The 14,933-nt window shown below is 37.1% G+C and overlaps 1 pseudogene; it reads left to right on the top strand.

Annotated features, from left to right (window-relative positions):
• Positions 1-5,473: 5,473 nt before the first annotated feature.
• Positions 5,474-14,214, top strand: LOC113175125 (C-terminal-binding protein 2 pseudogene; annotated as a pseudogene).
• Positions 14,215-14,933: the final 719 nt, after the last annotated feature.

The following is a 14,933-nucleotide window of genomic DNA, read 5'->3' as shown; positions in this document are numbered from 1 at the left end:
AAAAATTAATGAGCAAAAAGGATTTTTTTTAAGAGGGGGAGAGAGAGAGATAGAAAGAGAGAGAGAGAGAGAGAGAGAGAGAGAGAGAGAGAGAGAGAGAATTTTAATGTTTTTTTTTTTTTTTTTTAGTATTTGGCGGACACAACATCTTTGTATGTGGTGCTGAGGATCGAACCGGGGCCACAGGCATGCCAGGCGAGGGCACTACCGCTTGAGCCACTTCCCCAGCCCAGCAAAAAGAATTTTAAGAAAATTCTAATAAAGAAAAGTATTGGATAGTTCTATTGGTGTTAAAATATACTGTAAAGTAATAATAACTTAAATAGGATAATTTAATGCATGAATAAGCATGCTAATTTATGGAACATATTAGAAAGCAATAAATCAGCCCACATACATCAAGGAACTTAATACATGATGTAGGCAGCATTTCAAATTAGTTCAGAAACACTGTGTTATTCAATAAATGATATAGTGACAAGTAAATAGTCATTGAAAGAAAGGTCAAGTTGGATCCTATATCACATTTTTATGCTACTGACAATTTGTATGACTTTGGGTTAATCATTTAACCATTAGATATCGATTCCATGTGCGACAAAGTCTAGTCTAGTGGGAAAGGGATAAGAAAGCATAGAAGCAAGGTTTCTGAAGGTACAAGAAACTGTAGGAAAAAAAGAGAAAGAGATAAAGTTTCACATAACTCTTATTAAAAAAACCCCAAAAAACCCAGTAACACTAAATGTCTACCATCTGCTAGGCACCGTTCTTAGCATTTTGTTGGTGTTATGTAATCAAATTTTTAATTAAAAAAAAAAGAGGCTTAGAGAAAGTCTGCAATTTCTCCAAGCTCCAAGTGATTCAGGAGGCAAGAAATGAACCTGGGCATTTTGGCTCCAGAGTCTGCACCCTTCACTACTTCCCTGTACAACTTCACTATGGGGACAGAGAAAGATGTCTCTTCTTTTGAGATTTCAGATTTCAGAGGAGACTAAATGCAAAAAGAGAGATTTGTTTGCAGAAAGAAAAATGGATGTGGGATTAGAGAAAAGAGAAAATAGGGCAGAGGAAGGAGGCAGGAAAGACACCTCAAAGACCCTGGGTGAGTTTATGACAGGGATCTACTGCAATCATGTAGAGCCATTGAGGCATGTGGGAATGGTAGACTATGACCAGTACTACTCAAGATTTGAATATGCCTTTTCCCCAAATCAGACTACAGTGAGGGAAGATGTGTTAATCAGCTTTCTGATATTGTGGAAAAATACTTGGGGTAATGAACTTCAAAGGATTAACTGTTTATTTTGGCTCACAGTTTTGTGGTTTTGGTCCACAGTTGTTTGGCCCATTGCTTTAGGGACTTTGGCAAGGCAACACATCCTGGTGGGAGTAAGGGAAAAGAAGAAATGCAAGTAAACGGTCAAATGCTGTTAGCATTGTATTTGATGGGGGAAATCCTATTGATTGACCTCTGACTTTTGTTGTTCTGACATTTTTTGTCTAATTGCAATGAAAAGATACAATTCAGGCCTAGGACAGAAAGTAGAAACAGATCTCATTGTAGGCCCATGATGTGAAATATAAAACCTATCAATTGGGGGCTGGGGTTGTATCTCAGTGGTAGAGTGCTCGCTTAGTATGCATGAGGCACTAGGTTCAATCCTCAGCACCACTTAAAAATAAAATAAAGATATTGTATCCACCTAAAACTAAAAAATAAATATTAAAAAACCTATCAATTGATTTCAGAGTTGTAATAGAAATAGTAAAACGTGAAAGCTGTCATTATGGATGATAGTTCTTTTCCTATGGCTCTTAGTAGTTTTTACTGATTCTGATAGGTATACATGTATCATAAATAAAAGTAAACATGTCAACCACATTTGCTTCTGTAAAGGGAGATTGAAATACCTGAACTCTCTTGTGATTTTACTCTTATTGATTTTGTTCTCTGTATAATAAGATTTCAGGGAAGGCTTGGGTATAAAAGGAGCATTTATTTCCTAGTGCATAAGCTTGCATAGAAATCTCAGCTTTTCAAAGGGTAGTAGATAAAAATGGAAGATTGTTTTTCAGGAGTCAATATTCTTGTCCTTTTCCATCCAGGGAAGTGGGTGGGGAGAAATATCACAACATATGTTTTCACCTTCTTTCACAGTGTCCTCAAGTGAGTTCAGTATTTCTTTGCTCTTGTCATAGTTACCTGCCAAGGCAAATGCCAGCAGTGCCTTGGTGTAGACATGGCTGCCACAGGACCTTTCTCTGTTAGTGCCCAGGCTGACTTCAGCAGATCAGGCATTGCGGACAACAGAGTGCTGTGAAGGGAGAACAATGTTATTCTGAGTTACGTGAAAAGAGCAGGTACTGAAATAAAAGAGATTATAGGATAGGTGATACCAGTGCTTTTCAAATCAATCAATCAATCAATCAATCTCTCTCTCTACTTATCTGTCATCTATCATCTATCTCCATCCATGCAGTCTCTCTTTGACCACCATTTTAGAAATCAGTCCTTTTTTGGTACTGGGGATTGAACTCAAGGGTGCTTTACCACTGAGCTATATCCTCAGCCCTTTTTTATTTTTTATTTTGAGACATGGTCTCACTAAGTTGCTTAGGTTCTTGCTATATTGCTGAGGCTGGCCTCAAACTTGTGGTCCTCCTTCCTCAGCCTCCTGAGTCACTGGGATTATAGACACATACCACTGTTTCCACAAGAAATCATTCCTTTTTGTTTGTTTGTTTATTTAGTTTTTTTATGTGATGCTGGGGATCGAACCCAGTGTCTCATGCATGCTAGGCAAGCTGTCTACCACTGAGCCACAACTCCAGCCTTTTTTTTTTTTAAGTGCTTATATTAGTACATTGTAGTGACATGTAATAGTGGGATTTATTTTGATAAATCATACATGTATGAACTTTAATTTGCTCCATTTCATTCCTTAGTACTTCTCTCTCCTCCTCTTCACCCTCCTTTTCTTCATCTTTTTCTGTTGATCTTCCTTCTATTTATCTATTTATTTTCAGTTGGTGCTTTATTGATATACATAAAGGTGAAATTCACGGTGGTATATCTGTATATGTACACAGTGTAATTTTGTCAAATTCATCCCACATTTCCTCCCCTTTCTGATTCATCTTACCCCCTCCTCACTCTCCTTCTTCTACTTCACTGGTATTCCCTCTATCCTTGTGATATCTGCCCCTCCTCCTTTTCCCTCTGACTTTGCTCTAGCTTTCACATAGGAGAGAATACATTTAACTTCTCATTTGCTGAGTCTGGCTTATTTCACTTAGCATGATGCTCCTCATTTCCATTCATTTACCAGAAAATGACAAAATTTCATCTTTCTTTTTGGCTGTATATACCATATTTTCTTTATCCATTAATCTATTGAAAGGCACTTGGGATGGTTTTATAACTTGGCTATTATGAGGTGCACTGCTATAAATATTCATGTATCTGTATCCCCATAGTATGCTGGAAATCACTCCTTTTTAAAAATTATTTTTTATTTAAAATATAAGCTGATAAGAACAGTTAGAGGACATTTGTTTTGGGTTAGTTTTGGAACACATGCACATTTTTATTGGACAGATCCTTTTTTCTTTTCTTTCTTTTTGATGCTAGGAATTAAACCTCATGCATTGCTAGGCAAGACACTCTACCACTGAGCTACAATCCCCAACCCAAGTGCCCCTTCCTGATGGAATTTAGAAAATGCAGAAAGTTATTTGGCATGTGGAGGAGTGGTGTAGCCACAGGTCAAAAGATTTCATAGTAGTCTGGGAAGATGGAGAAGTAATATTGTACATACAGTGACTGGGAGTGAAATCTCCAGAAGGGCAGTGGTGATATAGGCAGAGAGGGTGACTCCATCTTTTATTCCACCCTGTAAATATAAAACAGAGAAAGAGATCAATTCCACTTTAGGAAACGTTTTAAGATGTTTTTCTCTTTTCATGGCCAATCTTTACACTTCTGTGATTCTTTGGAAATTCTTCTTAACTACATCCTCATTGTATAAAGTATATTATCAACCTAGGTTCCATTTCTTTCTCTTCAATAGTATATGGATTTATTTTCCTACCTGTTGCCCTTGCATATTGTTCAGTCTTTTTATTTTGGAATTCTTTTCTCCCTTCTTCTTATGTATCTTCATTCTTAGAAAAATTATCAAGAGTTAGTGAGTCATTGTGTTTGTGACTAGCTCACAGAAGAAATCACCTTCATAGCATTATTGAATAGTGATCCAGAGTTCTTGAAACAGCCATTGGTCTTCTGCTTCTTGGAGAACCAGGTGAGGGATTGGGTAATGTGCATTTCACTGATAAAGATGAAGTCTTAAGCTTGGGCAAGATTCTTGAGCACAAAAACTGTAAGCCTGATGAAAGACCAAAAGTGGGGTGATAGAGATATTTGTTTTCTTGGAGCATATTCATATGCACAGGCTTCATGAGGGTCCTCTCAACACTTCTGAGTCAGTATGAGGAATTCTGAGTACTTAGAATTGGGGGATCACCCTTTGATACTCCAAAGCCTTTGGGATGTACCTACCATTAATTTACTACCAAGTGGTTTCAAGTGCTTTTCTGGTTTACTTTCTCATTGCCTCAGGGATTTAGGTTTCTTCTTTATTACTCTGGTAATTGACTAAGACACTTGTGCTCTCATGGTAGGGTTTCTCCCTTTTACTGATTTTCTTTTACAGATGAGAAACTTCATCTGTTTGGACACTTGTTATATCTACTAACCTCTTGTCTGTGTTTTTGTCTCAAAATACTAAATTCTTTCCCTTTCCCTCTTCTACTAATCTCATTTTCATTTATTATCTATTGTTTGCTTGTGTGTTTTATCTCAGAAGAATATTGTGTTATTAAATTCAAGGTAGATTATATATAAAAATATATAAGTTATATAAAATTACATATTAATATATCAATATATATCTGTATATATCTATATCTATATATCTATATATCTATCTCTATCTCTCTCTCTATATATATAGAGGTATATATATTTTCTAGTCTTAGTTTCTAGCACCTCTGGATTCTGGAAAATAACTTAAGTACCTAAAATTTTTATTTATGATGAATCTTTGAAAAAAAATTGGGAGTCAATGCAGATAAACCTTGAGGTAATCTTAGTTATGCAAATTATTGTGCAACCTAGGGACATTTATTTAATAGTCCTAGATATCAGTTTCTGCTTCTATAAAATGAGGTTCTTAATATCTAGATTACAGGGTTGCCTTGAAGAACAAGGGTTGTAGAAAGTCTTTTTTTTTTTTTTTTTTACTAAATATTGCCTTGATTCTTGCCATTTTGATCCCCAAAGGTGCTGTAGGAGCCATCTTGATGTTTGTATTTTAGTTATTTCTGATAACCTGGAACAGAAAGTTTTTAGATGTTTAATGAAGTATCAATGATACATCAGAATAAGACGGATCCCTATATGTAGAGGTTGATGATGGAGAAGCCAGACAGAGCCACTGATGTGGCTGCTTCTGCATGCAGGACCCTCCAAAAGAGTCATCACTATGCCACTGAGAGGTCTTTCCCACTGAAAGGTAATTTTATTTGTGGAAAGAACATTTATAACAGCAAAGTAAACTTTCTGTCTCTTACTTACCAACACTGAGATAACCTATGGCTTTAGATTTTATCTCCTGGGTCAGCTGTTGGGTTTCATTGAGATATTTCAGTACATACATGTCAGGAGCAAAAAGGACCACGTTCTATTCTACACAATCATAGGGCATCTGGAGAAGATTTTGTGTATTTTTTATGGCAGAACCTAATGTCACCTGAAAATGAGAGACAAGACATCAGAACGACTATTATCTTCAAGAACAAAACAGCAATTTACTTAGAGTCACTTCTAAAATATAGCTCATGTGAAGATTTTTTTTTTTTGATACTGAAGATTGAACCCAGGGGTGCTCAACCATTGAACTACATCCTTATCCCTTTTAAAAATATTTTTGTTTAGAGACAGGGTCTCACTGAGTTCCTAAGTGCCTTGCTACTTTACTGAGGCTGGCTTTGAACTCGCAAACCTTCTGCCTCAGCCTCCTGAGCTGCTGGGATTATAGGCATACACCCCAGTGCCCAGCTATGTGAAGGAATTTTAATTTGAATGTAGGGTCAAATATTTTGAAACCTAAGTGTATACTAAGGACACAGAGGTATTAGAAAAGTGTTAAAGAGGTGAAATGCAATTAAAAAGTTCTACTTAGAAACAAACAAACAAAATAGATGTGGCAGGCCAATGGGTTGTAGCAGTGCCCATTGTTTCAAGTCCTCCAGGAGCTGAATGAGTCACCCAAAGCAGAGAAATAGGCTCTGGCTGAATCTTTCACTACTTTTTTTAATTTAAAATTTTATTTTTTAGTTATAAGTGGACACAATACCTTTTTTATTTTTAACTTTATTTTCTATGTGGTGCCGAGGATCAAACCCACTGCCTCATGCATGCTAGATGAGTGCTCTATCACTGAGTCACAACCCCAGCCCTATCTTTCACTACTTTTGGTGGGAGCTTCAGGGACAATTTTTCAGATATTCCAGTACTTTGATAAACAAACAAATCAAATGCATAAATAATTATGTGTAATGTCTATTTCCTAAGGCCAATTGTTTTATAAATGCACTTTTATTTTTTTTCTATTTTTTAAATTTATATATGACAGCGGAATGTATTACAATTCTTATTATACATATAGAGCACAATTTTTCATATCTCTGGTTATATACAAAGTATATTTACACCAATTCATGTCTTCATACATGTACTTTGGATAATAATGATCATGACTTTCCACCATCATTTATAACCCATGCCCCCTCTCTTTCCCTCCAACCCCTCTGCCCTATCTGGAGTTCATCTATTCCTCCCATGCTCTTGCTCCCTATTCCACTATGAGTCAGCCTCCTTATATCAAAGAAAACACTTGACATTTGTTTTTTTGGGATTGGCTAACTTCACTTAGCGTTATCTTCTCTATCTCCATCCATTTACCTGCAAATGCCATGATTTTATTCTCTTTTAATGCTAAATAATATTCCATTATGTATATATGCCACATTTTTTTATCCATTCATCTATTGAAGGGCATCTAGGTTGGTTCCACAGTTTAGCTATTGTGAATTGTGCTGCTATAAACATTGATGTGGCTGTGTCCCTGTAGAATGCTGTTTTTAAATTCTTTGGGTAGAGAACGAGGAGAGGGATAGCTTGGTCAAATTGTGGTTCCATTCCCAGTTTTCCAATAAATCTCCATACTGTTTTCCATATTGGCTGTACCAATTTACAGTCCCACCAGCAGTGTTATGAGTGTACCTTTTTCCCTACATCCTCGCCAACACTTATTGTTGTTTGTATGCATAATAGCTGACATTCTGACTGGAGTGAGATGAAATCCTAGAGTGGTTTTGATTTGCATTTTTCTAATTGCTAGTGATGATGAACATTTTTTCATATATTTGTTGATTGATTGTATATCATCTTCTGAGAAGTGTCTGTGCAGGTCCTTGGCCCATTTGTTGATTGGGTTATTTGTTTTTTTTTTTTTTTTTGGTGCTTAGCTTTTTTGAGTTCTTTATATACCCTACAGATTAGTGCTCTATCTGATGTGTGAGGGGTAAAGATTTGCACCCAGATGTAGGTTCTCTATTCATCTCACAGATTGTTTCTTTTGTTGAGAAGAAACTTTTTAGTTTGAATCCATCCCATTTATTGATTCTTGATTTTAATTCTTGCACCAAAGGAGTCTTATTAAGGAAGTTAGGGCCTAATCTGACATGATGGAGATTTGGGCCTACTTTTTCTTCTAATAGATGCAGTGTCTCTGGTTTAATTCCTAGGTCCTTAATCCATTTTGAGTTGAGTTTTGTGCATGGTGAGAGATAAGGGTTTAATTTCATTTTGTTGCATATGGCTTTCCAGTTTTCCCAGCATCATTTATTGAAGAGGCTATCTTTTCTCCAATGTACGTTTTTGGCACCTTTGTCTAATATAAGATAACTGTAATTATGTGAGTTAGTCTCTGTGTCCTCTATCCTGTACCATTGGCCTACAAGCTATTGGGGTTACAGTACCATTCTGTTTTTGTTACTATTTCTCTGTAGTGTAGTTTAAGGTCTGGTATAGTGATGCCACTTGCTTCACTCTTCTTGCTAAGAATTGCTTTAGCTATTCTGAGTCTCTTATTTTTCCACATGAATTTCATGACTGCTTTTATCAACAAATAAATGAAAAAATATTCATCTTCTCTAGCAATTAGAGAAATGCAAATCAAAACTACTCTAAGATTTCATCTTACTCCAGTCAGAATGGCAGCTATTAAGAATACAAACAACAATAAGTGTTGGTGAGGATGTGGAGAAAAAGGCACAGTCATACATTGCTGGTGGGACTGCAAATTGATGCAGCTAATATGGAAAGCAGTATGGAGATTCCTTGGAAAACTGGGAATGGAACCACCATTTGACCCAGCTATCTCTCTCCTCGGTCTCTACCCATAGAACTTAAAAACAGCATACTACAGGGACACAACCACATCAAATAGCAGCACAATTTACAATAGCTAAACCGTGGAACCAACCTAGATGCCCTTCAATAGATGAATGGATAAAGAAAATGTGGTATATACATACAATGGAATATTATTTAGCATTAAAAGAGAATAAAATCATGGCATTTGCAGGTAAATGGATGGAGCTGGAGAACATAATGCTAAGTGAAGTTGGCCAATCCCAAAAAAACAAATTCCGAATGTTTTCTCTGATTTAAGGATGGTAATCCATAATATGCTGCGAGTTTGGGGGATGGGAGGATTAAATGAACTCTAGATAGGGCAAAGGGGAAAATGAGAGTGAGAGGAATGGAGAGAGCATAGGGATTGGAAAGATGGTGGAATGCAATGCTCATCATTACCCTAAGTACATGTATGAAGACACGAAGGATGTGACTCTACTTTGTGTACTATCAGAGATATTAAAAATTGTGGTCTGTATGTGTAATATGAATTGTAATGCATTCTGCTGTCATATATAACAAGTTAAAATTAAAATAAATAAATAAAAAAAGAAGCTCTCTTAGGTGTAATTTGATTTAAAACACTGACCTTTAGTGCATTTCTGAGTCTTTGGAGTAAGATATACAGCAATAACATGTCTCCACAATATATTCATTTTAAGGAAGAAACAACTAGTCTAATACAGTTTTATACAAGTTTAAATGGAACTATAAAAAGAGGTACAAAGTTTTTGAGGATTTATGTTATTAAATAATATCAAAGAGGCGATGGGCTGAGAGTGAGGTTCAGTGATAGAGCACTTACCTTAGCATGTGGGAGGCCCTGGGTTCAATTCCCAGTACTGAAAAAAAAAAAAAACAACTGAAATCATGTCAGGGGCCAAACATGTCTTTTATTATGTGAATATGTCCCTCACTGTTTTGTTATAGATTTTTCTAAATGATTAATATTGCTTGATATCTGATTAAAAAATGTAGAAGAAACAAATTTATTTTTTGGTATTTCCTCTATAGCAATATGGTTCCCTGGGTTACTGCTGCTGATTTCAGGTTAGTTGAAGCAAAAATCCCATATAGTCAACCTTTCCTTGCTCCATACTGCTACTCAAACCATTGCCACACAATATAAAAGACTCACCAATGCATGCACTGGGTGCAAAGTTCTATCCACACAGACAATTCAAAACTTATCTAAAAGAAAGAAAATGTCCTAGTGAGATCCAGAAATCCAGGCCTTTTGAGTAACATGCTAAGGAGCACATCTCCTCATTTCTGGAGTTGGCCCACACGGAGCTTCATACCTGACTGTCCCGACTCATACATGGGCTTGTCTGACTGGACAAAAACAAGTGCTTTCTGTGCTCTTTACCAACACTGTGGGCTTTTTCTGAATTCATAGGTTGATCCTTTTATTTGAATAGAGTGGAATGCTTCCTCCTCAAAAGGTGACTTTACTTCAAATACAAACCGAGAAGTGAAAAATTCTGCTCCATTTGTGTACAATGAATTAAAGAGCTTTCTATTGTCATGTATAGCTAATTAGAACTAACAAGACATTTAAAAAATAAGGGGAAAAAAAAAAAGCGAGGCTCTTGGTAGCTGAGAACACAAAAGGTCATGAGAGCCTTTATCATGTCTCCCTCTGGAGGCCTTAGCATTTATTCCTCACCTGTCCTCCTATTACATCACAAGAAGGTAGGTGGGGGTTCCATGAATTATTACCCGAGTAAAAGGTAAAGGATAGTAAGTCATAAAGAATTGTAATAAATAGAAACCAAATTTCTTGTGGCTCAGTAGTAGCAATGGAAGCATGATCAACTTTGTAGATTAAATATCACCTTAATTAAAAAGTAAATCCAACCCTGAAAACCATGGAAGAGGAAAAAACATTATACACTAATGATGATAAGAATACGTCTTGAGGATGGGTTTCCCAAAGAAAAAAACTAGAAGTTTACTCAGGGTGTCAATTACATGTGAAAGATAAAGGCCTTATTAGTTCTGGTATTATTTCAGTTTGAACCTTCTTAATAGAAACTCTTCTTCTTTAGAAAGTAACGCATACTTTCTCTGAATCATAGGAATATGTGAGAATTAAATAGAATATTAGCATAAACTTAAGTATGCCCTCTCTCCCATTTTTGGGTAGAAAAATCTATATTTTGTTCGTTTGTCAGGGTAAATATTCTCTCTAGGTTTTTCTTTGAAAACTAGTGATGTCTTTCTAGAATAATTCTCTGATACTGAAAACTAATCTCCCTGCCTCTCCAATTAGGAATATGTATGTATGGTTAAAGAACATAAAACTGGGATAGGTAGTTTGTATTCCTAGTAAAGGAGATTTCAGGTGTGGACATGGGAGGAGACCAGCACCATATACTACCTGGAAAGGAAGGCATTCAGGTCAGTCGAGGACATCATTGTCCATGACTGTGGTTTCCCATCACAAGTATTACCATCCTTTGTTCTTCCCCTGAGAAGGTAGGTTGACAGCACAATATTATGGCTAGTGACAAGAAAATTGTCCTATTTCTTTCTTGGTACTGGCAATAATTCAGCTTAGTCAGTGATATCCCACTCAAGGTAGGTTCTAATGACATGATAGTTTTATGTGCTTCCCTTACTAAACCTTTAGCACTCAAACTCCTGAACTTCATTTTTGCTAAATTTAATTTTTTAAAAAGTAAAATATGAAAGGAATAATTATTTTCTGCATTAAAACATTCCAAGAAGATTATTCTCAATTGCCATGTTTAATTCTTGAAAAATAACCCAATGCCCTTTTTATTTTCAGATTCTCCTCATTCCTAGATTTATAACATTAAATGTTCAGTTCAGAGTTTTATCATTAACCCAATTCACAACTGAGAAATGGTGAGTTTTTCTTCAGTGGTTATTCTCCAACCCCTTCCTAGTATCTGAGAGGTTTTGTCCCCAAGTTGTCCATAATTCAGCACATCATTGCTATCTCTGAAGTATGCTAAATATCACCAGATTATTTTCTTTTTTTTGCCTGCTTTAAAGTCAAATATTCTTGTTTTTCTGATTATAGCAAAGAGAAAAGTAATGTGATAGCAAAGTTATTGATAATGTGTGTTTATTTTTGACACCAATAATAAGCTGTATTGGGACCTCATATTTTTCCAGGCACTTTGATCCTAACAACAGCACACATACATGATAGTGTCATTTCATGGACACAGAGACAGGCTCAAAGAAGTCTAACCTGCCCAAAGTCTTACCTGCCTCAAGTTGCAGCTCTAGTCTTAACACATAATTCAATCATGAGTGTCAACAATTTAAATATTTGGTTTTAAAATTACTGTGTTTAGATGACTTCAACACAAAGAATAGCTCTTGAACACTGGAAGTTTAGGTCTCAGTGACAGACTATGAGAAGGTAGTCTTCCTAAATCAAATAATATCTAACTTTAGTCACAGTAATTAATAAGAGTTGGGAAAAGGACTATGTAGACTCATATAATATTAAATTTGGAAGGGACATTCAGGAACACGGATGGAAGGAGTAGAATGGTGGTTACCAGAGACTGGGTGAGGAGGTAGGGAATGGGGAAATGTTGGTCCACGCTTACAAAATTGAGGATGAATATGTTTGGGATATCTGTTGCACAAAGAGTGACTAGAGTTAATTATAATATACCATATATTTCAAAATTGTTTAAAAGAGTAAATTTTAAATGTCTTACCACAAAAAATGATAACTAAGTGAGGTGATAGCTATGTTTATTGCCACATTGTCCACATGTATCAAAACATCACATTTTACTCTACACATAATACAATGGTTATTTGTCAGTTAAAAGAAAAAAAGGTATAGCTAGAGATTTTAGGGAGGAAATGGCAATGGAATGGTGATGATTCAACAAAGAGGAGATGATATAGAAGGGCCGTGGGTAGTACTTACAGTTTTCCATGGACAGAGTCAACTGTAGGCAGAAGTGCAAAAAGAATTAGGATAAGGCAGAGCATGTCTACCTTTCCCCATGGTGTGGGGAGAAAGTGCAAGAGAACAGGGAATGTGGGGTCTTCCTCCTCACAGTCTATCTAGTCCCAGAAATCTCTCAAATCCAGAGGGATTTATTTAAGACAGTGTTCTGTGGAAACAGGAAGATCCACCCAAGGCCTCCAAACAGAGTGTAGAATTCAGCAAGAATTTCCTGTAAGGGTCATTGATCTCACTGATGGCCTCATGATAATACAAGATAAATCCTACAGGCTCAGGAGTGGTACCAGAGTAGCTGCTGTTGGTGGTGGTAAAGGCTGCAGGGAATGGAAATCCATAGTACAGGTAGAATTTACTTCATTTGGCTTGGAGCAGGCTTTCTCAACCTCAGCACTATTGGGCTAGGTAAATCTTCCCTGTGGCGGGTTGTAAGATATTTAGCAGTTTCTGCTTCTACCCACTAGAAACTGGTAACATTCTCCATATAGGCATGTTCACCTTCTCCTTCTCTGACAAAATAGCCATTTAAGTGGCTATTTTTATGGCTCTTTACATAAATAGTAAAGGGGGCTGGTTGTGGATAATGGGCAGACTAATAAACTATTTCCTGTTACATGTTGCTGTGTGTGCAGCTCCTTCATTAGAGCAGTGCCCACTAAACTTTTCTGACATTATTGTGTACGAATAAGCTGAAGAGATTTTGTACAGCTAAAGGTGATTGTTTCTGGGGCTGAACTGATCAAGATTTGGGACACATCTTAATTCCTCAGTATGTTAATGTACTGTCTGGAAGTGCATTAACATTTTCCTTCAAGATCAAGTGGGCTTTTCATTTTTGCAGAGATCCTATAAAAACATTCCTGAGGGGCACTGCAGGAAGGCACATGGTTACAGAGTGTGCAACAGACCCATGAAGTGGCCTTAAGAACAGCTCGAATCCCTGGGGAGACCCTGGGCCTCATCAGCTTCAGTCGTAGGGGCAGGCTGTTGCTGATCAAGCCAAGGCCTTTGGATTCAGCATTATATTTTATGACTCTTTCTTGCAGGATGGGATAGAGTGGTCCCTGGGCGGGCAGAAGATCTACACCCTGCACGACTTGCTGTATCAGAGGGACTATGTCTCCTTGCACTGCAATCTCAAGGAACACACAGCCACCTCATTAATGACTTTACTATAAAGCAGATGAGGCAAGTGGCATTCCTTGTTAATGCAGCCCACAGTTGCCTGGCCTAGGCCCTCATGGAGGGCAAGGTCTGAGAGGCAGCCCTGATGTTCATGAGCTTTGTTCAGGGTCCTTTGAAAGATGCACCAAATCTCATCTGTACTTCCCACAAGGCCCGGTATAGTGAACAAGCATTACTAGAGATGAGAGGGGTAGCTGCCACGGAGATCTGCAGAGCAATCACAGGTCGCATCCCAGAAAGCTTAAGAAATTGCGTCAACAAGGAATTCTTTGTCACATCAGCTCCTTGGTCAGTAATAAACCAGCAAGCAATTCATCCTGAGCTCAATGGTGCTACATACAGGTATCTGCAGGGCATAGTAGGCATGGCTCTGGGAGGACTGCCTGCAGCCATGGAAGGGATCATCCCTGGAGGCATCCCTGTGACTCACAACCTCCCCATGGTGGCACACCCTTCCCAAGCTCCCTCTCCTAACCAGCCTACAAAACATGGGGATAATGCACAGCACCCCAGTGAGCAATAGCAGAGAATCCTGAAAGGAAATCATTCAAATAAATTTGGGACCAAGAGACAGTGAAAATGGATGAACTAGGAGAAAAGGAATTTGACAGTCTTTTAAAATAATCCTGGACATATGCCTCGTTGATGTTTCAAGGTTAAAAGCTACAAGAGCTAGAAAACTGAAGATGTCATCTGCTTACAGAAATGCTGGAAGACTAGGACGTGATTATTAATGGCCATCTTCTACTATTGTGTGTTAAGTTTTTCATCTGTGCATCAAATCACAAAGAATAAATAGAGCTTTTTCCTTTATCCATTCCTTGGGCACAGCAAGTCCTGAGTACCTTGCTCTAGAATGTTGCATCATCTTGATGTTCCAATCAAACATCAAAATAAAAAATATTATGAGGAACTCCCCAGCCACTTTCCTCAAAAAAAAAAAAAAATTCCTGAGGAAGAGAAATAGTAAGTGAAAGCTAATGAAAACAAAGATAGTGGTGGGGAAGTGATGCAGGGTGGGAACCACAAGGATGGAAGAGAAAATAAAATTTCTATATCTCATTGCTTTGCCTACGAAAGCTCCAACCAATCATTAGAGAGGTCTCACCAACTCCTGAAATTGTTTTTTTTTAATCTCCAAATTATGCTATTATAATAATTATATTTGTTCTTCTATTCACTCATCAAATATTTATTAGGCAAGACTAATAAATCTTTATACCCTTTATACCCTTTTATACC

The sequence above is a fragment of the Urocitellus parryii genome, chromosome 5 (genome assembly GCF_045843805.1).
Source record: "Urocitellus parryii isolate mUroPar1 chromosome 5, mUroPar1.hap1, whole genome shotgun sequence".
In the NCBI taxonomy this organism is placed as follows: Eukaryota; Metazoa; Chordata; class Mammalia; order Rodentia; family Sciuridae; genus Urocitellus; species Urocitellus parryii.
Note: the sequence above shows the minus strand (reverse complement) of the source record. Positions and strands in the feature narration are given on the sequence as shown.